Source organism: Ambystoma mexicanum, chromosome 2p (assembly GCF_040938575.1).
Source record: "Ambystoma mexicanum isolate Mex_15411 chromosome 2p, UKY_AmexF1_1, whole genome shotgun sequence".
Taxonomy (NCBI): Eukaryota; Metazoa; Chordata; class Amphibia; order Caudata; family Ambystomatidae; genus Ambystoma; species Ambystoma mexicanum.
Genome location: NC_090923.1, coordinates 72,553,229 through 72,580,049, shown reverse-complemented (window position 1 = coordinate 72,580,049; position 26,821 = coordinate 72,553,229). Strand labels below are relative to the sequence as shown.

Here is a 26,821-nt window from a genome sequence, read left to right as displayed (position 1 = left end):
TAGTGGTTCGTCTTGGCGGCACAACTGGGTCAAAGGCCAGTATTTTGATATGAGTTTGCGTATTTTGTGAGAATGTGCACCATGTGTAATAACACATGTGGTTCTCAAGTATGTGTTTGTTTTTTTGGGTTTGGGTGTTAACAGGGAATCTCCGTTATAGAAACTAGCATGCTTTTTACATTTAGAAATCATTCGATGCGGGTAACCCTTCATGGTAAATCTATTGTCTAGGTCCTGTGCATGTTGGTAAAAATTCTCTAGATCAGTACAGGTACGTCTGATCCTAAAGTATTGCCCATAAGGAAAGTTCTCTCTGAGGTGTTTAGTATGATCACTAGAGAAGTGAAGGAGTGTGTTTCTATCACTGGGTTTTCAGAAAAGGTTACATTTGATCAGACCATCTTTTTGTTTGATCTCTATGTCCAATAAATTAACCTGGATTCTGCTCGATTCCATGGTAAATTGGATGTTTTCATCAATATTGTTAAGCCAAACCACGAATTTAGCCAAATCGTCCTGTGAACCTTCCTCAATAAACAGAATGTCATCAATGTATCTCTTCCATTGGTGTATGTGAATTCTGAAGGGGTTGGTGTCAGAAAGGACATTGGTCTCCTCAAAGTCTGACATATAAAGGGCCGCTAAACTGGGCGCAAAGGTAGCGCCCATTGCCGTTCCTTTAGTTTGTAAATTACATTGCCTGTCGATATCAAAATAGTTTTTATAAAGGGCCAAAGATAGTAGTTCAATAATGAAGGACTCCGGAGCTCTATTCTGCAAGTTGTACTTAATTAGTCGTCGCCTCATACATTCAATCGCCCCGTTTTGCGTTCTGCTAGTATATAGGGACTTTATGTCCATGGTCACCAAAAGATGTAAGGTTTGAGCAAATGGCAGCCCTCCGAAAGTTTGAATGGTAAGTGTGGTGTCACGCAAATATGTAGGAGTTAATATACTCATGGGCTTTAAAAAAAAGAGTCTATAAACTTACAGACCGGTTCAAGAGTAGAGCCACAGCCGGACACGATGGGCCATCCAGGTGGGTTCTCACTATTTTTGTGAATGTTAGGGAGGGTATAGATGGTTGGTACCCTCCCTTGGTTGTTGGTCAAAAAATCAAATCATGGCACTCATAATCAGAGCAGATGAGGACCTTGCTCTTTTCATACAGCAGGTCTGGAGTTTTCGCGGTTAGAGACAGGAGAGACTTGGGCAACAAATATAGTCGTTTTCTACCGTGTGTTACGCAGGGGGCTCACTTTATAAGTAAAAGCAGATTGAAATATGGTGGTTAGAATAGAAGCCAAATCATGCCAGAAATACAGGCCCACATAACACATTATTGTCGACAGAAACAGGAGACGGATAAGGTTTGGGCAGAGCAAACACATAGAGCAAATGCAAAGTTGGTGCAGGAAAAAGGTAGCAAAGTGGAGCATGGCCGGAGCAGTAATAACTTACACCGCGGAAGGGCAGTCTGAACAGAGCCCCACACAGGGTGGATAGAGGGGGCTAGAGATTTTACGAGGAAAACAGGAGATTTTCAGAAAAGAAGAGGACGTTTCTTTAGGGGCACTGGAGGAGGTATGGGAAGCATGAAACCCTGACTGGGATGCAATGTGTGTCCGGTGGGAAGATGGATCATTTTGCACGAGAATGCAGGAGCAGGCTGGCAATGCTCTTTAACTACAATGTATCAGAATCACCCCCGCCCTCCCTTAACCCGCATCCCCAATCGCCCCCATATGCCCCATATAATAATATAGATGGCCTCGCAAAAGAATTCTGCTGTGTTAAAATAATGTGTCCTGAACTGCAGCAACATTTTATTATTTTTATTAACTTACTGTGTCATTGATGTAATTATTTATAAAATTCTTTGCACCAAATCAAACAATCATTTTTGAAAAGCCTCATGAAGTTTAAATCTTTCTGAAGTCCTGTTTTGTGGCAGCTCATAGTGTTACTAATGAACGCCATCTCCTAAGTACGCTGTGGCCCTACTTCGCAGCAGCCGTATGTATGAGCCGACGGGAGTGTTGGCTGAAAGCGCCTGCCTGCCCCTGTTAGTTAGTGGAGAACTCCCAGAGTTGATTATGTAACTCTTTGCCCCGCCTCTTTCTTTTCATAATGTGAAAAAGAGCAAGATGGGGCCTCAGCAACTGTATTGGAGCCACCCAAGGAAGTTCGGACAGGGGACCACATCCTGGTTAGTGGCTGGAGGTGTCCTTGGGCTGCTATACAGTGATGGCGGTTCTCTCGCCTGGGGGAGTGGTGTATTTGCTTACTTTTGATGTTTAAAAGTAAGTAAATACACAGCTCTCTTAGGTGAGGAATGTTCTCTTGCCGCCGTGAGTCCGTGCTGCCCATCACAGCAGAGTGATGCATGCTGCCTCATAGTTGGAGGGTTTAAGCCCTCCCAAGCCCTAGCCTGGCAATGGCCATGCTCTTCAGCAGCAAAATATGCCACTAGAGTGTTACAAAATCTTAAGGTGACCAGACCCCACCACCGGCATGGCATTTTTCCAGTCCTGGGATTTTGGGTCCTAAATCACTGGTATCAGCAGTAGTTGAAAATAATATCGCACTTACGGTCCACGGTCTAAGTGCGATATGTTTTTGCAGTTCAAGTTAACCAATACTATGGATCCAAGCATGCATTGTTAAATTAACGCCCAGTGCTGAGTCTCCGTGTCCTAGCAACACAGAGTCATCTTGCCGTCCTCCGCCTGTTGTAACATTAGAACTCCTTGTGCGGCTCTTTAGATCTCTAGCCATGCTTGTGAACCATAGCAACGCTCTGCAGGAGAGCAGGAAGTGAATGCAACAATTCCCCATGGTGACTACATTTGCTTTTCACGGTGGACCCCACATTGTCCTTGAATATGAGCAAGTGACCGGTCCAAGTGAAGGAGCCAGACCTCTCCCCATTTCAAAGCACCATTTCAAGGAGGAATTGTACAAATGCTATAGATTAAATGCAGCTCTGAATAAATAACATCTCCGCAACAGTCGCAGAACGTATTGAGCTACCTTTGCAGTGTTCTGCTTTAGGCTTTTTCCTGCTGGCCCCTAATTCAATATGGTCAGTCGAGTCCTAGCACGTTTCAAAATCAATGCTTTAGCAGCAATGGGAACCGTTACTGTACATAAAACACACGCAAATTGTGTTCCATCTTCGGCGACATTACACTGCTGTTCGCTCCCAAACTGTAGCCTGGAAACCTCTCTAAGGGGGCAGCGTGAGGTCTCTACCTCCACTGCTAAAGAACTGTTGTGGCTTTTCCACCCTGTTCTTGCTGCCGTTTTGGCAACTCGTACAGGTATTTCGCAGTTTTAGTGTTCCTACTGTTGACAGACTTGGGAACTTAATGACGTTGCCTGCCTTGACTTCCAGACTGTGGGGTATTCAACATATTTGAACCCAGGCGTTCTGAAGCCAGATGGCAATTTAGTCACTATACCGCAGTAACAATCCTAATTAGAACATTGCATGTTTTTTTAGTTAATTTCGTCCCCGTGGTGTTCTGCCCCTCCTCTTGTTTGCCTCCGCCCTTCAGTGTTACCCAGGGAAGCTTTCATATTTGAGCGCAAAATGTCCTGTATGTGATTAGCTCTGTTGGCACGTAGCGCTGACTTCTGCTTTGCCACCCTAGTCCTCCCTGGTACGGCACCTGGCATCGACTCGGTCCTGCCCGCTGTAACACTAGACAGTAGCCCAGCTGGTTATTAATAGCACCCATACATTGAACACGAGAAAAGCAACCGTCACGCCCTCTAAGAGATTCAGATTGTTTTGATGAACATGATTTTCCAAATGCCTAATAGGGTGGACATTGCCAATGGGCGGGCGGGGGACGGAGGGTCGCGACAGGGATTAAAAAGTTGCATTTTAAAACTTAATATTGGTTGTTTTAGTGAGAGAAGGGAGCTCTCCTTAGTCGCACACAAATCGCTAAAGCTGGATTCCAGCTACTGGTGTTGGAGTTAGCCATCAAATGGACTTAAATAGCACAATTGTCTTACACAAATCCACTTACAATTGGTCTTGTGTGTCTAATGCCATTTATTGGGTTCAGTTGATATTTTTAGTTTGGGCTATTGGGTGTCGCTTGTGACAAATATGAAGCCCAAACTATTGTATTCAAATTCAGCTTCTGTATATCTAGGGAGGACTCTGGTATCTGACGAAGGGTACAGACGATTGACATCTGAGGAGGCATATGGTGTTTGACTATAAACCCTCCCATTCCCTGCCCATATCTATGCTAATCCCTATGGCTAATCCCACCTATTCCTGCTGCCTATATCCGCCCAGAGTTCGTCTGCAGGGGAACTCTTTGAGGTCAGAGCTCTTCCATGCTGGATAAAGTTCACACATGCACACAGCATGCTAACTCCCGTGCAGCTAGTTATATACTTATTTAATTCTGTTATTGGATATAATAATATATATTGTCTCATGAACGAAGAATTCTGCTGTATTAAAAACATGTGTCCCGTACTGCAACAGAACATTGTATTACTTTTATTAACTTACTCTGTGCTTGATGTAATTACTTTATTTATAAAATTCTTTGCATCTAAGAAAACAATACTTTTCAAAAGAACATATGTGAAGTTTAAATCTTTCTGAAGCCCTGTTTTGTGGCAGCTCATAGCTTTATTAATGGACGCCATCTTTTAATTATGCTAAGGCCCTATTTCGCAGAAGCAGTAGGAGCCGATGAGAGCGTCAGCTGGAAGCGCCTGCCTGCGCTGTGTAAGCTAGGAGGGAACTCTCAGAGATGATGATGTAACTCTTCGCCTGCCTCTTTGTTTTCACAATGTGAAAAGAACAAGATGGGTCACCAGCAACTGTACTGGAGCCACTCGAGGAAGTTGGAAGTTCAGACGGGGTCCAGATCCTGGTTAGTGGCTGGAGGTGTCTGTGGGCTGATAGACAGTGTTGTTCTCAATCTGTTTATTTAACTCCATATCTAGCACTCTGTCTCTTAGCTGGCTAATTACCTTTCAATGCCTGTGTTTTTGTTTAGCTGTGTGTGTGTGCATCCCTCCCTCTACCTCTGTTAATCATTTTGTAATTCTTTCTCTTGGCGTTCTGTTCTCTTACATGCACCTGTGGGTTGTCCTGTCTGTATCTACATGCGTGCCACACACTCTGATAAATGCTACTCTTGTGACAAACATGTTACACCCGCAGAAAACACAGACCCTTGGGAGTATGTGTGTGACGTTTGAGATCGTCTTACTAAAGGGTGCTAGACTTCCAAGTTCCAATCATTGTGGTGTTAAGCCCCCATTCCAAAGCATTGAACGGGGGTAACGTTTGCTTGGGCCATTAACGAGAGCTACTGCCGTTCCAGCACTTGAAACAGGGGCTTAATAATACCATTAGCACACCAGGCTACCAAAGCGGTAAACCGGGGTGCTAAAAAAAGTATTCTCAGTCACTGAGTCGGACGCCTCATGTTCAATGACTGAAAATACTGTCTTAAGATGGCCGACACGGAAAGGGAAGGCGGTGCTCCGTACAGAGCCCCTCTTCCCTTTACATGACAGCCTGCGGGATCCAAGGGGACAGAGCGGCTGCGGCGATTGCGTAAGTAGGGGAGTCGGAAATGAAGAAAAAATAATGGGTGGGGCGGTTATGGCGGCGATGGGTGTCCGCCATCAAGCGGCATGGAACGCACGCTCTCATCGCCGATTCAAGCCTGCGTTCCTAGCCACCTGATTGGCTTGCTCCTCCTGCCAGGGTGCTAATAGTATTTATCCCTGCAGAGAACACGAAAGTCACAGGAAACCACTGAAGAAAAGAACGCCCCAGCCTCTGCAAAACCAACATGGGAAAGAATAACACAGCCCGTACGCTAGGTCCTCTCTGCACAGCGCTTTCTCCTCAACCAATTGGAAGCCTGTCTTAGCCAATGAGGCTCACCTGTCTTTATTCAGCAGGTCAAGGAATCTGGCGTTCATCTCAGAATAATGAATGGGAGGCTGCGGTGCTAGTTTTTATTGCATCGTGGAAGGAATCGGAGCTGTAGTCTCATGCATAACTGTTTAAAGACTGGAAGGAGGGGGGGGATCATTGGACCAGATTTCTGTCTGGTGTGCAGCTGCGTCTGTTACACCATTTAAAGCACCAATATCACATCCTCAGTTTTTAGACAAAAAAACAAGTTCCCCAAACCCACTCTGCTGAAAATCCCTCAACTTGCTATAATAATTCTCACTAGCAGATAAAATGTCTCCCTTACGACCATCAATGCCTTCAGAGAAGGCATCTTGGTTCAGGGTTCCCAGATGCCTGTTTGTACAGCAAAGTATTACTTTTTAAAGATTCACCTTCTCTTTGCATTCATGGTGTCTTTATCCCATCTGCTTGTCGGAAATGCTGATCGTCCTTCGGAGCAACTCCCTGAAAAATTAGCAAAAATGTCAAAACAAATTTGGACGGATTTTGTCTTTGTTCTATGAGGGGTTAGTCTCCTCATATACTCTATTGCACGAGTATTCTATAGGTCGTAATTTTAAGAGTTCATCTTTTTTCGTTTCTTAACTTCAAACCATCCCAGATAACACCCTGTTTTTCATTTCCTAATAAATGCATAAACACAATGTTTTTAGAAGACTTTTCTAATGGTCTAGTAAAGGTGATTTTGGCTACTTGACTATCCAAGGCATCTGGCTATCAAGCCACTGCAGATATTTCTGGGTTGGTATAAACTGGTCTATTCTGACGGCTGTTAATCTCTGCGATTGTTGCCCTAGAACTGAGTCCAGGGGGTTTACGCGGGTGCACCTCCCTGGATGTACCTACTGCGTTCGATGCCAGCTCCTACTTCATCAGCACCCTCTTCAGGCACACAAATGCTTTCATTTATCCTGTGCTGAATCTTTGCAACTCTAGAGAATTAAACATTCAACCATGCACTGATTTTTAGTTTGGGCTGTTTGGTGTTGCTGGTGACACCTATAAGCTGAAACTATTGCATTGGAGTCAGAGTACATCTATAGAGAATGACATGAGGAGGGACACCTGCCGTTTTACTAGGCCTGCCTTCTGCCCTCGATTTATAAGCACTCTGCATGTTCTTCATTGAAGTCCAGTTAAAATTAAGCATTGGCAAAGCCAACATTTTTGGCTTGTGCGTAAGGTTTAAGCTTTAGGCACTGCTATGACATGTTCCATTGTGAACCTGCTACCTACAATGGATAGTTGATACCACTAGGGCTGTGCCTTCAAATATGTTTCCCATGCACACACAAGCCTTAACGATTGTCAGTGTCAATGTTTGTTTCATTGTCTTATAGTTCTGGGCACCAAGTAGAGGTATGCCCATCACCACAGTCCATTCGTCCCCCCCTCCCATCCAACTCAAAATCACATTACCAAGTGCAGAGAAATGCGTGGAAATCATGCCATCTCACACAGAGAACCCAGCCCAGGGACAGCAGAGAGTGTCTGGGGTTGGGCTTTAGAAGAGGGCCCGGGGATGGGTGCAAAGGAGTACAAGGAGTGGTAGTGGGGACGGGGTTGGGGGAGATGATGGGGAAACCATTCTAGTAGTTTGAAAGAGAGATGGGAGCACCACATACAGTTCTTAAGCACTAGCTTTGAGACTCTGGCTAAAAAGAGCTTTTCTATTTGCCATAACTCCTATATATGCCATTCATTATACTGTTGCTAATGCTGTCACAGATCAGGGACAATGTGCCATGAGCTTTTTGAGTTTGATGAATGTGGCAAAGGCAATGCAAAGAGAATTTAAATAATGTACAATGCTCTGGACCCAGGCATGCTGGCTTATCAGGCACTATGTTGCATGGTATATGCTGTACCAAGTTGCCTAATTTATTGGTGTGTTTATATACATTTGAGGCTCGTGAACCTCCTTTGTACACATGCTATGCATAGGCTGACATCTAGTGGTAGTCTCAGAGTATTACATGATTTGTTTTCGAAGGCCGAAAGGGACGTCGACTGATCGTGTTAGTAATACTACCCCTAGCGTGAAGTCTACTGTACCGATAAGTACACGCGTCGAGGTCCCTCAGATTGTTTCTTTCCACCATCATAGTCGGTTGCACGTTGTTGGGTTCTCTTGACTAGACTCCTTAATTACCTATACGTTTTTAATATTATATTTCATTTCCATCTCCCTTCGTCTTCTGCCTACAAAGATTCTTCGGTGCTCGATGGACGAACGGCCCCTCTGTCGAAGAGAAGCCCTCATTCGACGGACAGTGACTGCAGCCTACATAGGCCTCACCGGGCTTCGGCCCTTTACAGTAGGGAGGTCATATACTCTTTTATCTTAGAGAATGCCTATTTCTCCACCTAACCTTCCTTTTATCATTGTGCTGCCTTTTTCCTCCACTATGGAAAGTGCACCTTTTAAAATTTCGCCCTTCTTAGGGTTCAAAATATCCCTGGAAAGACTTGCACCGGTTCTGCAACCATTGTCTTCCACGTGATCACGTTGAGAAGCATTGCAAGTCCTGCAAGCTTTTCAGACCCAAGACCCTAAAAGATCGACGCACAAAACGTTGGGCTGCCCACGCCATACAGGCTGAGGCCTCCATCGAGTGGCGGGTGAATCAGACGACGGTAGAGTCTGCATTTTAAGTGACGCTGAAGACGATCAAGGTTCGACTTCAATAAGCAGGCCAGCGGCCTTTCTACAGAGAAGACACCCAACAGCAAGAGCACACACAACAACCCCAAGCCGAACGCTGACCACGTTGTCAGCCGTTCACGGCCATGCAGTGTCCAAGGAGAAATCTAAAACCTCTTTGTCCTCTGGGCCCTCGCACTCGTGTTCGACCTCACGAGTCACAACAGATCTCCTAAACAGACGCTGAGTAGGCCAGTTTGACACCACGCCCAAAAAGGCACTCCTTTCGTTCACCAAGAAACGCATCGAATGGAAAATCTTCCAACGCACTCTTCAAGTGCATTGAAAGAATTGAGCAACTGATTAAAAAAATACATCCCAAAAACGCTGCTTAAAGCTAAAGCATTGAAATCCTCTAGTCTTTTGATTTGACAATACACTAAAGTCACGATCAACACAGCAATCTTGACTATACAGCTCTGAGGATACACTTGCAGGGGCTTTACACCATAAGAGGCAGACTCCCTTTCAGGAACCCTCTCCAGCTACACTATCTCTTTTCCTACAGTCCACAGAATGGACACCAGAAAGTTTGACAGGGTAATGAGAAGAATCTCGTGCTTTGTAAACTTTATGGATTGCCATCCAGAGGAGTTTAGACACCCTCAAGGTACTGCACAAGATGGAAGGGGAACTAGTGGGGAACCACCTTCAAAGGTGTTAAGACTGGACAACTCTCAACCCAGCACTTCCACTCAGTCTTCACTACACACAGTCAAGACCCTTCTCAGGACCTATATATTGTTGATCCTTCTGACTCCCAGGATCACAAGATGACCAGAAAAATCAAGGTGAAGATCAATATTATGACGATGAGCCTGGCATTTACATTATGCCGTCCCCAGACAACCAAGACCAGCCTGTAGCTGACTTCCACATAGACAACCAGTTCCAATGCAATGAGCTGCTACTGAAAGTTGCAAAACATTTTAAGATGGAGACACAAGAGGTCAAACATGACAAAGATTTTGTGGACGACATTCTGGGGATTAGTATCCCTATTCTACAGTCAGCGCAGAGACGCATCCGGCCATCTCTACTAACACATAACCTTACAAGAGCGGTTAACCCCTGCATCGAGAAAATATTCAAGCCGGCACCAACAGACTCAATTTACATTAGAGACCAACTAAAACCTGACTCTGAAGTCGTTACAACAACCATAAAGAGAGCAGGCTGAGGCACCTCCAGACAAGGAGAGTAAAAAATAAATCTACACTCGGCATGAAAGTTGCATACTCTGCTGGATATCAAACAAGAATTGCAAGCAACACCACACTACTGGCCAGTTATAGCTGCCATGTGTGGGATTCACTCCAACAGCAAATCGATGCTGTCCCTGAGCCCTTTAAGTCTCAGCTCTCTAAAAAACCATCACCCAAGGCAAACCGATTACAAACTGCACCCTACAAAATTATTTGGACTCAGCTGCGAATGCTGGACGCATTACCGCGGAAGGCACCTTAATCAAACGGCATGCCAGGTTAGGACAGTCTGACTTCAAACTGGAGACACAAGCCAAACTCCTGAATATTCCAATAGAAATTATTTAGCAAAGCAGTAGAGTATGCACTAAAGAGTGTAAAAGAACATGATACTCTAAAATCTATAGGCCAAATAACTAACAAGCTTTGTCTAGAAATGGGCATTTTAACACCCAGCGTTTTTTTTCAAAGGTTCACAATGTTTCATGTGGTAAAACCAAGGAGGGCACACAGGGTCAGTCAACTGGAAACTTTCAAAGAGGGTGTAAAAGGTGTAGAAGTAGTGGCTCTTCTGCCTCTAAGCAATGACACTCAGATTCTGGTTCCCTCCCATGCAACTCAGGAGGTGGCATTTCTCATTTCATCCACGCATGGGAGGTGATCACGTCCGACCAGTGGGCGTTGTCACATGGCAGGGGGAAGCTGCATCGAGCTTCTGCAGAAACCACTAAACCAACTGCCAAGACATCGGAAAATGATGCCACAAGAAAAACGTATTCTGCTACAAGAAGTAAAGTCGCTACTGGAAAAAGGCGCAATAGAGAGTCCCTACAAACCAGGCAAACAAGGGTATCTATTCAATGTACTTCCTTGAAACAAAGAAAGACTTAACTATGCGCCCTGTACTAGACTTGCGCCCAGCAAACAAATATGGCAAAGGTTTTGCATGACAATGCTACAGGAGGTGATCCCTCTGTTAAAACAGGGAGATTTCTTGGCAACATTGGATATGATAGATGCAGACTTTCATATTTCAATGTTCCAAGTGCACAGAAAATATAGGCACTTCAAAATAGCAGACCCACATTACCAATTCAAGGTACTCCCCTCGGGCATATCATCAGCTTCAAGGGGGTTCATAAAAGTACTAGCAGTAGTGGCGGCACACCTATGCAGAGTATCATTCCCAGTTTAGCCTTATCTGGATGACTGGCTAATAACGGGGAAACGCCACAAATATGCAGACCCAACACCCAAATAACAATCCATCTGTTGTTCCAATTAGGGTTCTCCATCAACAAGAAAGAATCAAGTCTCGTCCCCAGTCAAGTAAATCAATTCCTGGGAGCAATTATAAAGACTTAAGAAGAGCTGTTTTACAGGCACGGCTACTGCCAAACTCGCTACCGGCAAACCGCCACTCGCGAATGGTCAATTACCGGTCCATCACGAGTGTAATGGGACGGTAATTGCCCATTAGCAGGTGGCGGTATTACCGGGGTCCCCACCCCCATTGTGCCCCATGGATGCGGTGCCGGTGCAATTACGAGTTTTGCTCGTGGGTGCCGCACAGCCTGCAGTCTGGTCAAGTTCCCGCGAGCAAAACACGTAATTCGGCAGTACGGTGTGAACGTTGCCGGTGCCTTACCAGCACCGTCACACCGTACCGCCAACCTTATAATGAGGCCCAATATGTTAAAAGGGAAGCCTTTTGGAAACCCACCAGTAAAAGCCACTCACAACAGATGCCTCACTCTCAGGATGGAGAGCCCATTACCTTCATCATACAGCACATGTCGTATGGACACAAACAGCCACAAACCACCCACATACACCTACTAGAATTGCTACCAGTCCTCAAGGCACTGCAAGCTTTTCAGCAACACCTAATGGGTCAAACAGTGCAGGTCTGTGCAGACAGCACCACTGCCATGTTTTATCTAAACAACTCTGTCCAGGTTATTCCAAAAGATTTGGAACTAGGCGCTCAAGCGAAACATGTCTCACAGCATGTTCCAGGGGAACTGCATGCTCTAGCAGATACTGTGAGCAGATGTCCTCTACTACCCGCAGAACATGAGTGACAAATTCACAGATTCACAGATATTTTAAAGGATCTTTTCAACCAATTGAGCATTCCACCCCTAGACTTGTTTGCAAAAAACCTAAGCACACAATGCTGTGACTTCGCACCCAGGTTTCCCCAACCAGGGTCCAAAGGGAACGCCCTGTGGATGAAATGTGACAGGGAAATTTGGCTACGCTTACACCAACACCACTCTTCAACAAGGTAGTGCACAAAATGCACAAGTAACAAGTCATACTAATCGTATTGATCCAATGTGGGCATGACAACCATGGTTTCCACCCATACTCAAACTAGCAATGTGCAAACCAATCAAGCTTCCGTGCCCTTTCAACATGCTGTCCTTGCACAAGGGTACAACATTCCCTCCATACCCTTAAAATATGAACTTGACAGCTTGGCTCCTGAAGTCATAGAATTTGGGCACTTAAATATTCCACAAAGGTGTATGGATTTCCTCCAAGAAGCACGGAAACCCAACACTAGACACTGCTACTTAACAAGTGGAAAAGATTTGTCATTTGGTGCAGATCACAGAACATAAATCCAATTAACTGCTCACAATCTAACATTCTTCACTATATGCTTTACCTACTAGACTCTGCTTTAGTATTTAATTCCATCAAAGTACACTTAGCGGCTCTGTCTGCTTACACTACGTCCGAAGACAAAGTGTCATGGTGGAAAGTACAGATTTCAAAGCATTCATGGAAGGAGTGAAAATACTATACCCTCCCATTTCAAATCCTCTAGTTTGGGACCTTAACGCTGTCCTCACAACTCATTGGTCCACCCTTTGATCTGATGCACAAAGCCAGCCTGAAACATTTAACTTACAAGACTTCCTCTTCCTTATCTACCATGTCTATAGGACTAGTCTGTGAACTACAAGCACTCTCAATACAAGACCCTTTCATTATCATCCGAAAAGACAAGGTGGTTCTTAGAACACACCCTAGCTTCTCACCAAAATTCATATCCAAGTTCCATGTTAACCAATCCATTGAACTACCTACTTTTTTCCAAAAACCAATACATTCTGCTGTAAGAAGCCTCCATACACTAGATGTAAGGAGGGCTTGTTCTACATAAACAAAACTAAACCTTTAAGGAAAACAGATACATTATTATTCCACTGGCAGAGACGAAGATCATATAACCTATCTCCAGATGGATACTCAAGTGCATACAACTCTGCTACACGCTATCAACAGATGTTCCACTTTATACCAAAAGCTCACTCTATACGAAGTACAGGAGCTTATTTGGCATTTATTGCAAATGTTCCCTCAGACGCAATTTGCAAGGCAGCTATTTGGAGTTCCATTCACACCTTTACTCTACATTATTGCATTGACTCACACTCAAGCAGATTCACAGGTGGGATAAGCGGTGTTAAAACATCTATTTTAATAGCCACCCATCAGATGAACCATATCATGAGAACCTGAAAATAAAACTTGCTACACTGATCTCACAAGCCTAAATTATTAGCAGACGATATTGTAAATTCTCGATGGATCCACTATTAACTTATTATAAAAAAAGTTGCTCAATTATATGGAGCAGAAACAAAGCAATGGAAAGTATATACATATTGGGCAAAACTTGTCGGGAGATATTGGAGAAAGGTTTTGAGTTTACCTACATCTCAACTGCTTGCTATAATCAGATATGAGCTATAATCAGATATGAATTGGGTCTGATATCTCTAAATGCGTTGGCGCCAGGCTCATACTTCGTGAGGACTTGTGTTTTGGGACTACTTTGTTTCCAGTGCCAGCCAACATGGAGGCACCCACAAAGGACAACGCGCCCCTGCCAAGAAGGCAGGACGGAGAGCACGCCAAAACACATAACAAGGTGAGGAAAGGTCCGGGGAGGGGCTGCGGGCATACGGGGTGTTGGGAGGCTCTTACTCCCAGTTGCCCAGTCTTGAACATTGCCTACCTGTATTCTAGGCAGAACTTCTCCGCTGATCATACCTGGGAGCCGCTGAGAAGGATACCAGAGTCCCCACAGCTGGGTGGCGTCCCCGTGGATACCAGGTGAGCGTAACAGAACGCAAAGCCTGCCAAACCAATCCACCTGGGCGCCATGGAAACATCAGAATTAAACCAATTGGCCCAATTGTTAGGAGAACTTCGTGCCGAGGTTCATTCTGCCCGACAGGAGACTAACGCTCTCCGGAGAGACTTATTGGTGACTAAAGAGCGTACCGAAGATATCAGCAGGCAAGTCTTGCAATCACAAGCGGGTCAGACGCCTCTACCTGGGAACAACCCACCGATGCAAAATCCTACCATGTCATCCACTGTCTCTACTCCGGTACAAGTTGTGTTACCAGGTACAGTTCCTTTGGCACCACCGGAGAGGTTTGCTGGTGATCCACGAAAATACGCAGCTTTCATGAAAGGGTGTCGCCTTCATTTTCTTTGTAGGCCGGGAGCATTCCCAAATGACCAAGCCCGGGTAGCCTTTGTTTTATCATACCTAACTGGCAGCGCCGCAGATTGGTCGGTACCATTGGTGTCCCATGATGATCCTTTATTACATGACTTTGGGGGATTTCAGAGGGAAATGGAAAAACTTTTTGCTCGCCATACCCGAGAACAAGCTGTGGACAATGAACTCCTTTCCCTCCGACAGGGGCATCAGGATTTGTTAACATACATCGCTACTTTTAACCGATTGGTTGCTGAAGCTAGGTGGCCTGAAAACAAAAGAACCACGTTGTTTCATTGGGGCTTATGAGGCGAATTAAGACATTCTAGCTCAAGTGGTTAATCCTCCTAGAGATTGTTCTGAATTCATAGACTTGGTTGTGCAACTGGACCACCGGTTGCAAGACCGAAAAGCAGACCGTTCTAAAATGGACCCTCGGCCAGTGTACGTTCGACCTAGAGACAGTGTAACTCGAGTGCAAGAAAATACTGTGGAACCCATGCAAATCGGAGGGGTACGACCCCCACTAACAAAACAAGAGCGAGATAAAAGGAGACAACAACCATGTCTGTATTGCGGAAAGTCAGGGCATTTCCTGAAGGACTGCCCAGTGAAACCTCCGAGGAAGATCGTTGGAGCCACGGAAAAAGATGAAGAGAAGGAGTATCAGTCGGGAAACTACCCAGCGCGGCAAACGTAGAGGTCAGTTTGTCGAGTGAGAGAAAAGAGCCACCGACCTCACACTTTGCAATACCGGTGATCTTAATTAATAACCAATGATCGTCAAGAATGCATGCCATTGAAGCATACATCGACAGCGGAGCAGTTTGGAATTATATAGATCAGGACCTGGCTGCAGAGATGGGGCTTCCCCTGTGTTCCAAGCCGACTATAGAAAAGGTAACCACGGTGGATGGGACAGAAATCGCTTCCGGACCCGTAACCCAGCGCACAGCCGAGATAACCTTGCTGTGCCAGGACGGAACTTATTTCGTTCGATCTCATCAAGGCACCTCAATTCCGGCTCATACTAGGGATGCCATGGTTAGTCGCTCACAACCCTTTGATTGACTGGCGGGCAAGAAAATTAACCTTCCCAAGCGACTGCTCCCCAGCCTGTTATTACCAAGAACAGAAACCTGCTTTCAGTATCTCTACGACTCCTGAAGTGGCAACCTTGGGAGTGACTGATACCTTGCCTGAGGAATACCACGATTTCCAGGATGTATTCCAGAAGGACTAAGCAAACACGCTGCCGCCGCACAGGCTCTATGACTGCCAGATCGACCTTGTTCCCGGTGCTCAAGTTCCTTGCGGTAGAATCTATGCTCTCACGGAACCCGAGAACCTTCATCTGAAGGCTTACTTAGACCAGTACCTCGCAAATGGATTCATCCGTCCATCTAAGTCCCCTGCAGCTAGTCCTTTTTTCTTCGTACCAAAAAAAGAAGGGGATTTAAGAACCTGTATTGACTACCGCGCATTAAACCAGATCATGGTGAAGAACCGTTACCCCTTTCCGCTCATCCCTGAAATGCTGGACCAGGTCAAAGTTGCCCAAATTTACACCAAACTGAACCTTCGAGGAGCATACCACCCAGTGCGGGTCAGAAGCGGTGACGAATGGAAAACGGCTTTCCGCACCAAATATGGTTTGTATGAATTTCAAGTCATGCCCTTATGCAACGCTCCTGCAGCATTTCAGTATTTCATGAATGACGTCTTGAGAGAGTTAATTGATGTCTGTGCCCTATTGTACATAGATGATATCTTAGTGTACTCAACTTCAAAACAGGATCATATCAAGCACATCCATTCAGTCCTCTCCAAGCTCCGGGAACATCGTTCATATGCAAAGCTGGAGAAGTGTTTCTTTCCCGTCACCGAAGTTGAGTTTCTGGGTTTTATTCTTACTCCAGGAGGCATCAGAATGGACCTGCATAAAGTAGACGCTGTTTTGAAATGGCCTTCACCAACGTCAGTAAAAGGGGTACAGAGCATGTTGGGCTTTGCAAACTTCTTTCGCCGGTTCGTACCAGACTTCTCACAGGTTGTACATCCGATCACCGTATTGCTACGAAAAAATAACCAAAAAGTTGCCTGGACCGAAGAAGCAGAAAAAGCTTTTCAGGAACTCAAGAAAAGGTTCACCTCCGCGCCAATCCAGCGACATCCTCGCCCAGATCTTCCTTATATCGTGGAAACAGACGCTTCCAGTATAGAGATGGGAGCTGTCCTCTCACAAAGAGATCCAGAAACAGGCCAGCTACATCCAGTGGCCTTTTGGTCGAAAATATTCTCTCCTCCGGAGATGAATTATGCCATCACGGACAAAGAACTCTTGGCGATCAAATCTGCCTTTAAGGCCTGGCGGCACTACCTTCTGGGGGCCAGACACACCATTACAGTTATCATGGACCACCGAAACCTGCAATACCTTAAAACGGCTAAAGCCCAGTCTTCACGCCAATTGCGGTGGGCCCTTTTCTTCGCCGAATACGACTGTCATCACTTTTCGACCAGGGGTCAAGAACGGAAAAGCTGACGCACTCTCTCGTACAGGCACTGATGACTTGGTATATACGACCCCAGACCCAGCCCCATCATACCAGAAGACAAACTCTTGGGCCTCACTACTGCCTTAACCCAAGTAGAACTGAGAGATAAGATTCAGCGAACCATGAACCCAGATGCCTTCCTCGCATGGCAAGCGCAAGGAGAACAATATTCCATTAAAGATCACTTATCTTTTTTTAAGGATCGGTTGTATGTGCCCACCAAGGACTTACAACAACAAATAGTTTCAGGTTATCACAATTCCCTGATCGAAGGGCACCCTGGAATCACCAAGACTCTAGCCAAGGTAAAACAGAACTTCTGGTGGCCTGCCTGGCGTAAGAATGTCATCCAATATATTCAGTCCTGCGGAGTCTGTGCACAAAATAAGTCGCAAAAACAAAAACCATCCAGTCTTCTGCAACCTTTGGACATTCCTCCCACTCCATGGCACACTCTTTCCCTCGACTTCATCACTGACCTACCTCCCAGCCAAGGGTTTAACACCATCCTCGTAGTCGTAGACTTATTCTCAAAAATGGCACATTTTATTCCACTCAAGGGCCTCCATGACGCATCTACGCTAGCCAAAGTGTTCCTGGATGGTATTGTCAAACTACATGGCTTTCCATCAGTCCTGATCTCGGACCGAGGTAGCCAGTTCGTCTCCAACTTCTGGAGAAAGTGTTGCGCAATGGCGCATATTGACATCTGGCTATCAACTAGCCATCACCCTCAAACGGAGGGTCAAACCGAGAGGACCAACCAGACCCTCGAACAATACCTACGGTGTATGTTGCATCAGGAACTAAGAGACTGGAAAGATTTACTTTGGATAGCCGAGTACGCGTATAATAATTCCTTGCATTCAAGTACTGGACAAACACCCTTTTATACCCTTTATGGTAGACATCCACGTACCTTAGCTCAGAACTGGATCTCCCAACCAGTTTGGAAAGGCCAGCAGTAAAAACTCTTCACACCCACATCACTCAAGCTTTCAAAAGGGCCAAAGAAAAACAAAAGCAATTTGCCGACCAACACCGGAAAAAGGCCCCTGACTATGAGGTAGGAGACAAGGTCTGGCTGGCCGCCAAATTTGTACCCATTAAAGGAACCCGGACTTTTCAACCCAGGTACTTAGGACCTTACACCATCAAAGCAATTATTAATCTGGCGGCCGTCAAACTGGATTTACCAGCTAATCTACAAATCCATCTGGTATTCCACGTGTCCCTTCTAAAACCGATGCAGCCTGGTACACGGATTGGGACACCACCAAAACCCATACTTATTGATGGGGAACCAGAATTCGAAGTCAGAAGCATCTTGGATTCCAAGTACTCAAGGGGCAAGCTTTACTATCTAGTTGATTGGAAAGGATTTGGACCCCAAGATAGGTCCTGGGAACCTTGTGGGAACATTCATGCACCATGTCTAATCAAAAAATACCATTGAAACTTCCCAACTAAGCCTGGGCCGGACACAAGGAACACCTTGAGAGGGGCCTTGGGGGGTGGGGGGGGGGGGTAGGGGGAGTGCTGTCACGACCTGTATAAAAAAAAAAAATCCTGGCTAGCCCATGGGCCAGGAGGGGCCTTGGATCGGGTCTCAAACAAACTCAGGCATCCTTTGCTGAAGCCCTCTTGGGGCCAGTCCTGGCGCCGTTGGCTCCAGGCTCATACTTCGTGAGGACTTGTGTTTTGGCACTACTTTGTTTCCAGTGCCAGCCAACATGGAGGCACCCACATAGCTTGGAACCAAGCTATGTGGTATAGTGTTTTGGGTGTGGTAGCCTAGGAACTACTTTACCTGGACTACTTTTCTGAAGCTATTTAAAACACACCCGACTTGAATGACACGCTTTGCGTTACTTTGCAATCCTGCAATGTGACGCTCATCGTGTTCAGCTGTACCTGCGAACCTCGGAAGAACAGCATCTGAAAAACAAAAGGACATCCTTAATAGCAGGAGCTTACCTGTAATTCCATCGCTAGCTGCCCTCAGCTCCTGCAAACAGCATCCAAGGATCAGCGAGCCTCCCGGACCGACGGATCTGCAAAAAAGGGAGAAACAGGACATTAGACATTTTACAATCGTGCCGGAAGCTTACCTCACGAGTCGCCCATCGACCAGCATCGCCTTGGGACTTCTGCTCCGGGTGAGCACTGCAATCTACGGGAACGAAAAGACAACAGGTTAACAAAGGCAAGGCATGATAGCACTGCGCATAGCGCCTGCTTACCGCATCAAGGCGCTCTCGATGCACCATCATCTACCGGCGAGTCCCAACTCAGCCAATGTTCCACAGTGAACTTCCGCGCACCTCAGGAAAGAGAAAAGACATTATTTAAACCAAAGAAAGGCATACAAGCATAACAGTAATACGACCTACCTGAAAGACTCAAAAGGGCCAGCATAAGTGAAGTAACTAGATTGCACTTGCACACAAAGGACAATGCGCCCCTGCCAAGAAGGCAGATGGAGAGCACGCCAAAACCCATAATTAGGTGAGGAAAGGTCCGGGGAGGGGCTGCGGGCATACAGGGTGTTGGGAAGCTCTTACTCTAGTTGCCCAGTCTTGAACATTGCCCACCTGTATTCCAGGCAGAACTTCTCCGCTGATCATACCTGGGAGCCGCTGAGAAGGATACCAGAGTCCCCACAGCTGGGTGGCGTCCCCGTGGATGCCAAGTGAGCGTAACAGATATTATGAATGACCTTCTTATAACAAATCCAAACAAAGCAAAAATAAATTGTGGCAACAGGACTGGATTAGGGCACAGGAACGATGCCTGTCATTTAAGAGCTTTAGTCAAAACCTGCTCATAATGAAAAGATATGGAATTCCAGCAACGTATTTAATAAAATAACCGAATCTGCAACATTGTGTATAGTTTATGCGCTTTAGATTCAATATATGGCACACTAAAGAAATAGTTACAAGATGGAAAGTAACAACTCAAGTGAATGTAATGTGTCAATTTTGCAATCGAGTTCCTGAAACTTATGGTAGAGTGCCCTGAACTAAAGAGGATGCGCATTTTCTACTTTAAACATCACTTTGCGTAATATAAAAATTTGGGTGCTCAATGCCTGTGGGAACCTCTTTTGCACGCGGAGTCTAAGACAATTACGTATGCAATTGTAAACTACCTATAGGCATTGAAATTGAATGAGCAAGAATGAGATAATTATAATGAAGATAGAAAATTGCTATACTGATGTGAAGGTTATTATTTTAAATATATTTAGATTAGTGAATATGAAGGGTTAAGAGATATATTAAGTGTTAACATTAGGGTGGAATAGTAGGCTATGCACCTTGTTGTCTTTATAGTTTGGACAAGTTTTTATTTATTTTTAGTTTTCCTTTATCTTGCTTGCTATACTTTCTTATACTTAATGTAATAGTGTATACTTAATGTGTTGTATAATGAACAAATTGTATGTATATATGTTGAAAGGTTGAGTTTATTACTCAGACAAATCAATTTTTTTAAAAAAAATATTTGCTGCTGTACCTTCTCACAGCCCAGCTCCTTTTCCAGGTACTGCTCGCTAATCTATGCATAGCATGTGATCTAATCAGATCCACAAGCCTCAGAAGGCATACATTATGCACAGTGATCGTATATCTGATGCTTGCATCTGCTTAGATTCACATGGGCCCACCCCTCCTCCACTCCTGGAGTCGAGGGCACATAGATGTTTTCTTTACCTTTCTGCTTACTTATTTTGTACTCGCACTGCACTTCATCCACCCTCATGCCAACACTACACTTCATGCACCCTCATGCCAGTATGACCAAGTGAAGAGCCGCAGAGGGGTAGGAGGTAGGGTTCGCATGTGAATCTATGCCAGACCCATGCTGGAGAACAACAGTTACAGGAAAGTAACTTGTTTCTTCTCCAGCATGGGGTCTGGCATGGATTCACATGCTCATGAATAAGAGAATACATAGCAGTACACACATGCACAACCACGGGAGGTGGCAACAGGCTCAACATTAAGCAATACAACAACTCAACATTAAGCGTCTCTTACCTCCTCACCAGGCTCACCATAGGCGAACAGGTTGCGCAGCACTGCTTGGCCGACCCTGGACTCCTCCCTGGAATCCCAGTCGACGCAGTAGAATTTCGTGAAGGTGTGCGTCGACCTCCACATAGCAGCCCTGCAGATGTCCAGCAGGGGCACACCAGATAGGAACGCCGTGGTAGCTGCGATCGCTCTGGTGGAATGGGCTCTCGGACGGCCGGGCAGCGGTCGGTTTGCCAACCGATGACAGTATATGATACAGCCGGAGAGCCATCGGGAAGTGGAAGCCTTTGAGAGAGCCTTCCCCTGATTGACAGGTCCAAAGTTCACAAAAAGTTGTGACATCTTCCGAAAGCTCTTCGTGCGGTCCACGTAGAAATTCAGCGCTCTAGCCAAATCCAGCGAGTGCAAAGTCCTCTCTGCCGGCGACGAAGGCGTCGGGAAGAAAACAGGCAATGAGGTGGAAGTCCGAAGGCACCTTGGGCATGAAGGAGGGGTGCGTCCTGAGCACTACCCTCGTGTCGTGAAAAGTCAAGTACGGGGGCTTGCAGGAAAGGGCCTGGATCTCTCCCACTCGTCGTTCGGAGGTGATGGCCACAAGGAACGCTGTTTTCCACGACAAGAACTTCAACGAAGCTGAGTGCAGAGGCTCGAACGGAGGTCCCATGAGCTTGGTCAGCACCACGTTGAGCTCCCACGCCGGGGTGGGCGCCTTCACCGGCGGGAACGATATGAACAATCCCTTCATGAATTCCTTCACCAGACGATGAGACCACAAGGACGTCCGTCCCGTGGTTCTGGTGTATCGGGAGATCGCAGCAAGATGAATCTTGATGGACGCGTGTGCTAGTCCAGCCTTGGCCAGCGTCAGTAGGTACGGCAGTACTTGCGGAGCCGTAATCTTCTGTGCGTGGCACCAGACAGAGATCCTCTTCCATTTGTGTCCGTAGCATTTAAGAGTTGAGGACGCCCTGGCCTTTGCAAGAACCTCTCTGCAGTTGGCCGGTATGTCGTAACCTCCAAACTCTAGCGCTGCAGGAGCCAGGCCTGCAAGTTCAGTGACTTCGGGTCGTGATGGAGGATGGCGCCTCCTTCCCTGGAGAGAAGATCCGCGTCCACTGGCAGCTTGATTGGCGGGGACATTGACAAGTCCAGAAGGTCCGGGAACCATATCTGCCTTGGCCACGTGGGTGCGACGAGTACCATCCTGCACCGTGACCTCTTGAGCGGGTTGATGATCAAAGGAGGGAACGCGTACAGAAATAGGCCCTCCCAGGGGAACGAGAAAGCATCGCCCATGCTCCTCGGCTGGGGAAACCTGCTGGCGAACCTCCGGCACTTGGAGTTCGTCGCCGTCGCGAACAGATCGATCTGGGGTGTGCCCCAGCGTCGGAAGAGGCGGTCCATTAGATCCTGTCGTAGTTCCCACTCGTGGCACGAGCGCAGCTCTGCTGAGCGAGTCGGCGATGGTGTTTTTTATTCCTGCCAGATGAAACGTCACCAGAAACATCCCTTGGGCGACGGCCCAATGCCACAGATCCTGCGCCTCCTTGGACAGGGCTGGGGATCTGGTACCGCCCTGCTTCCTGATGTAGAACATGGTGGTGGTGTTGTCGGTGAAGATCCTCACCACCTTGCTCTTGAGGGACGGAAGGAAGGACCTGAGGGCCCAAAACACTGCACAGAGTTCCAGGACGTTGATATGGAGGGATTTCTCCGTCGGAAGCCAAAGGCCTCTCGTGTGCAGATTTTCGGTGTGTGCTCCCCACCCATCCAGGGCGGCATCCGTGGTCACCGTCTTCTGGTGGCCCGGGGTCTGGAAGTCCATGCCCGCCGTCAGATGCGCGCGGGTGCCCCTCCACCGGATCGCTCGCCGGAAACTCTCGTCGAGTGTGATCCTGTCCTCGAAGCTGCCCGTCGTCTGGACCCAGCGAGCGTCCAGGAACTCCTGCAATGGGCGCATCCGAAGCCTGCACAGGCGGATGAGATAAATGCAAGAAGACATCATTCCGAGGAGGGATTTGATGGACCTCACCTTGGCCGCATCCAGCATCCGCTGCACCTTGCCCAAGATGGCCCTCGTTCTTTCCTCCGACGGCGAGGCCAGAAGCGCCACTGTGTCGAGTTTCGCTCCCAGAAACAGTGCGTCTTGCACGGGCACCAGGTGGGACTTGGCATAGTTTATGGAAAATCCCAGGTCCGTGAGTAGTTGGACGGTCCTCGCCGTGTGTTCCGCGGCGAGCTCCCTTGTCTTTGCTCGGATGAGCCAGTCGTCCAGGTAGGGGTAGACGTGGATCCCCTCCAGGCGCAGTCGCGCCGCCACCGGTGCGAGGCACTTGGTGAACACCCTGGGTGCCGACCTCAATCCGAAGGGAAGGGCTCTGAACTGGTAGTGCCGCCCTTGGACCACGAATCTGAGAAACTTTCGGTGTCCCTTTAGGATGGGGATATGGAAGTAGGCATCCTCCAAGTCCAATGACGACAGGAAATCGCCCTCATCCAGCTGACCCAGGACGTGCTGGAGGGTGACCATCCGGAACTTCTGTGCCTTGGTGAATTTGTTCAGTCGTCGTAGGTCCAGGTCTTCACGAGGAAGTATCTTGAGTAAACTCCAGAGCCCCGAAGCCTCTTTGGGATGAGCTCGATGGCGCCTTTCTTGAGCATCGCCTTTACCTCCAAGAGAAGTTGAGGGACGTGATGTTCCTTCCTGGCCACGGGGGGGGGATGTGCGGGCACTTCTTTAGAAACTCGAGCGCGTGACCCTGGGCCAGGGCGTCCAGCACCCAACAGTCGGTGGAGATGGACTCCCACACGCCGACAAAGTTCGCCAGCCGGCCTCCCACTGGGGTGCTTGGGTGGGGGCCCGACCCCACGGCCGGTTCAGTCCTGCTTCGACGAGGCTTTGCCGCCTTGTCCTCCCTGGCGACGACGGCGGGGTCCGCCCGACTTGCCTCGTCCCCTGTAGGCTTCCTATGATGACGAACGCGCCGCTTGACGGTAGGTGGAATATCCGCCGCCGGAACCTTTGGAGGCACCCTGCTTGCCTCCGGTGCTCCGAAAGGGCGGCCGTCGTTGCTGGAGAACACCAAGAGCCCGGGCCGTCTCCGTGTCCGCCTTGATGGCTTGCAGGGAATCGTCCACTGTTTTCCCAAACAGGTTGTTCCCGTCGAACGGCATGTCCAAAACTCTGGTCTGCACGTCCTGCCGGAAGTCCGTTGCCTTGAGCCAGTCCGTTGCCTTGAGCCATCCACGCCGTCGCCCAACTGGCGAAAGCCAGTATCAGCGATGTCCGTCGCTACCGTAATGGCGTGGCGCCACTTCCCCTTCCTGCAAGATCTCTAGGGCCTCAGCCCTCTTGTCGTCCGGTAGGAAGTCCAGCAGGGGGGCGATCTTGTACCACAACTCCCTGTCGTAGCGTGCTACGATAGCCAAGGCGTTGGCAGCCTTAATCGTCGTCGCTGCCGATGAGATGACTCTGCGTCCCATCGTGTCCAATTTCTTTCCCTCGCCGGCCGGGGGGAAGTTGACGTGTAGGCCGATGCCCCCCCCGCTTTTTTCCTGGCCTCCGCGGAGACGACCGAGTCCGGGGTCGGCTGTGCCCGAAGGCACAAGGGGGCCGCGTCCGGGACCCGGTACTTCTTCTCGTACCATCCCCTTCTCGCAGGCGTTGTGGATGGGTTCTTGAGGAGGGAGAGACCCTCATCCCAGATATCGTCCAGTAGGGGTACAGCGAGGACCGTCTTCCTCTTGGTCTCGCGCCGTTGATAAGGGAAGCCTTCCTTCTTCTTCTCTTCCGGGCAGAGCTGGAAAAGCTCGGATGCCCTGGCGATCATGGCATGAAACGATCCAATCTCGTCGGGCGGGGAAGCCCGGGGAGGAGGTGACGACGGAGGATCCTCGCCGTAAACTTCGTCGTCTGTACCCGTCGCTGCCGTGTCCGTCCCTGTGTCATCCCCCCGGGTCATGGACGGGGAGGAGGGCTGAGACGGGCGCGATGGTTGAAAAGGAGGTGGAGGATGAATCATTCTTCTCTTAGGAGGAGGGCTCCCAGAAGGGCCCGGCTCTGGGTCGCCTGTCGGGGGCGGTTCCTCCGTCGGTGGTAACGGCAATCTCGTCCCCATCTCCGAGCATAAGGACTGTATACCCAACAAAATGGCCGCCGAGTTGTCTTGCAGCACTGGTTGAGGGGGTTCCGACGGGTGGACAGGAACCTCGTCGGTACCCTCGACGTTCTCGTCGTCCCCCTCGTCAGGGTCCCTCCCGTCGGGCTGGTCTTCCTCCACGCCAATGCCGTGGCTTAAGACTTCGATCAGCTCCTCTTCATAGGTTGAGGCCGAATCCACGATGGCCTCCTGCCCCCCCTTCTTCTTCTCCGTCGGAGGTTTCACGGGGGTCCTGTCGATGGGCTTGAAAGAGGACTCCCTCCGTAGTGGCAGGGAGACTCTGGGCCCCTAGGTCGCCTGCACTGGTGTAGCCTCCTCAGGCTGAGCCAGGGCCACCGCGACTGTCTCGATAGAGGCCTTGGCCGGGTGTTTCAAGACTTTCGTCACCTTAGGTGCGCTCACCGCCTTCTCCTTAGGGGGGGAGGGTCACCGCCTCGCTCCCCCTCCGAATTGGCCTTCGAGCTTGACCGGGGCCTCTCCAGAAGCTTCCTCTTACCCGAGCCAGAGCGTTGGCTCGTGGTTGATGGCGCCGGGGAGGCTGCGCCCTGCCTGGCAACCGAAGAGCCCGACCGTTCAGCGCTCCCGGTGCTCGCGGACTCACGGTGCTTGGCCTTCTGTTGGGCCCCCGTCGCCGGGGCGCCCTCAAAGGTCTTAGAAGACCGCTCAGACTGCTTCTTCTTTTTCTCGCCTGACGGGCTCTTCCCTTCCAGCCAGTTGGCGAGACACAGATGGCGGTCCTTTATGGTCTGCTCCGACATGTTCCCGCAAAACGCACAGTCCTTCTCCATGTGCGTCTTGTCCTCATGCAGGCAGTAGAGGCAAAGGGAGTGTTCGTCCTCCTTGAAGACATTCTGAAGCTGGCATGCAGGGCAGACCCTGAACAGCTTGCCGGGCGTCGAGCTTCCCTTCTCCTGGGCCATGTCCAAGATGGGCCTGAGAAAGTTCTGGAGTCCTCCAAAGCGTGGCTCGACGAAATCTTCACCCTTGAGGGGCGTAGAAGAATCCGACACGGGTCCCCGTTGATCGGATATAGAAACGGTGGAGCTTGAGGCTGACCGAAAAAAGAGAACATTTTCCTATGAAAAAAGCGCGAAAATGCACTAAAGCTCGAGAGCAATAGCACGAGGATCCCAACACTTGAACGTGCGGTAAAAATCTGAGGATGGCTGCCAGAGGCGGGGCTTAGGGAGAGGTCAGTCATTGGATGTGGTCAGTATGACGCAGAAGTCAGTGATTGGTTACCACTACGAAAGTCAGATCAGAAACGAAACTGATACTGATTTTTTCTTTACCGAGGATTCCCAGCCTGACGACGGGGAATATTCATGAGCATGTGAATCCATGCCAGACCGCATGCTGGAGAATTGGTCATTACAATTTCAGATCTGGGTTTTTGAAATTTTGCATTGATATTTAATTTGTACGACAGATTTGTGATAGGTATTTCCTGTTGTGCACTTTTAGCAGTTAGTTTAACCTTTTTTAATAGGTAGCCTCTATCTCTGTCCGTTTTTCAATAATGGAATTGACCTCTTCGCTATACGCTTCGTTGGTGCTGCTGTTCTTCTTTACTTAAAAAAATTGTCCCAAACCCAAATTGTCCTTTACATGTTTGGCACAGTATGTTTGATAATGCAATCAAGTAT

The 26,821-nt window shown here is 48.1% G+C and overlaps 1 protein-coding gene and 1 long non-coding RNA gene across 5 annotated transcripts in view; one reads left to right on the top strand and one right to left on the bottom strand.

Moving 5' to 3' along the window:
- Positions 1-26,821, bottom strand: part of LOC138566217 (uncharacterized) — a 616,718-nt gene that overhangs the window by 185,598 nt on the left and 404,299 nt on the right. For all 3 annotated transcript variants that reach the window (XR_011301870.1, XR_011301872.1, XR_011301871.1), the window contains exon 4: positions 6,346-6,418. This is a non-coding gene — a long non-coding RNA (uncharacterized lncRNA). The remainder of the gene's footprint in view (positions 1-6,345; positions 6,419-26,821) is intronic.
- LOC138566216 (uncharacterized) overlaps positions 1-26,821 on the top strand; it is a 232,980-nt gene that overhangs the window by 34,288 nt on the left and 171,871 nt on the right. The window lies entirely within an intron of this gene.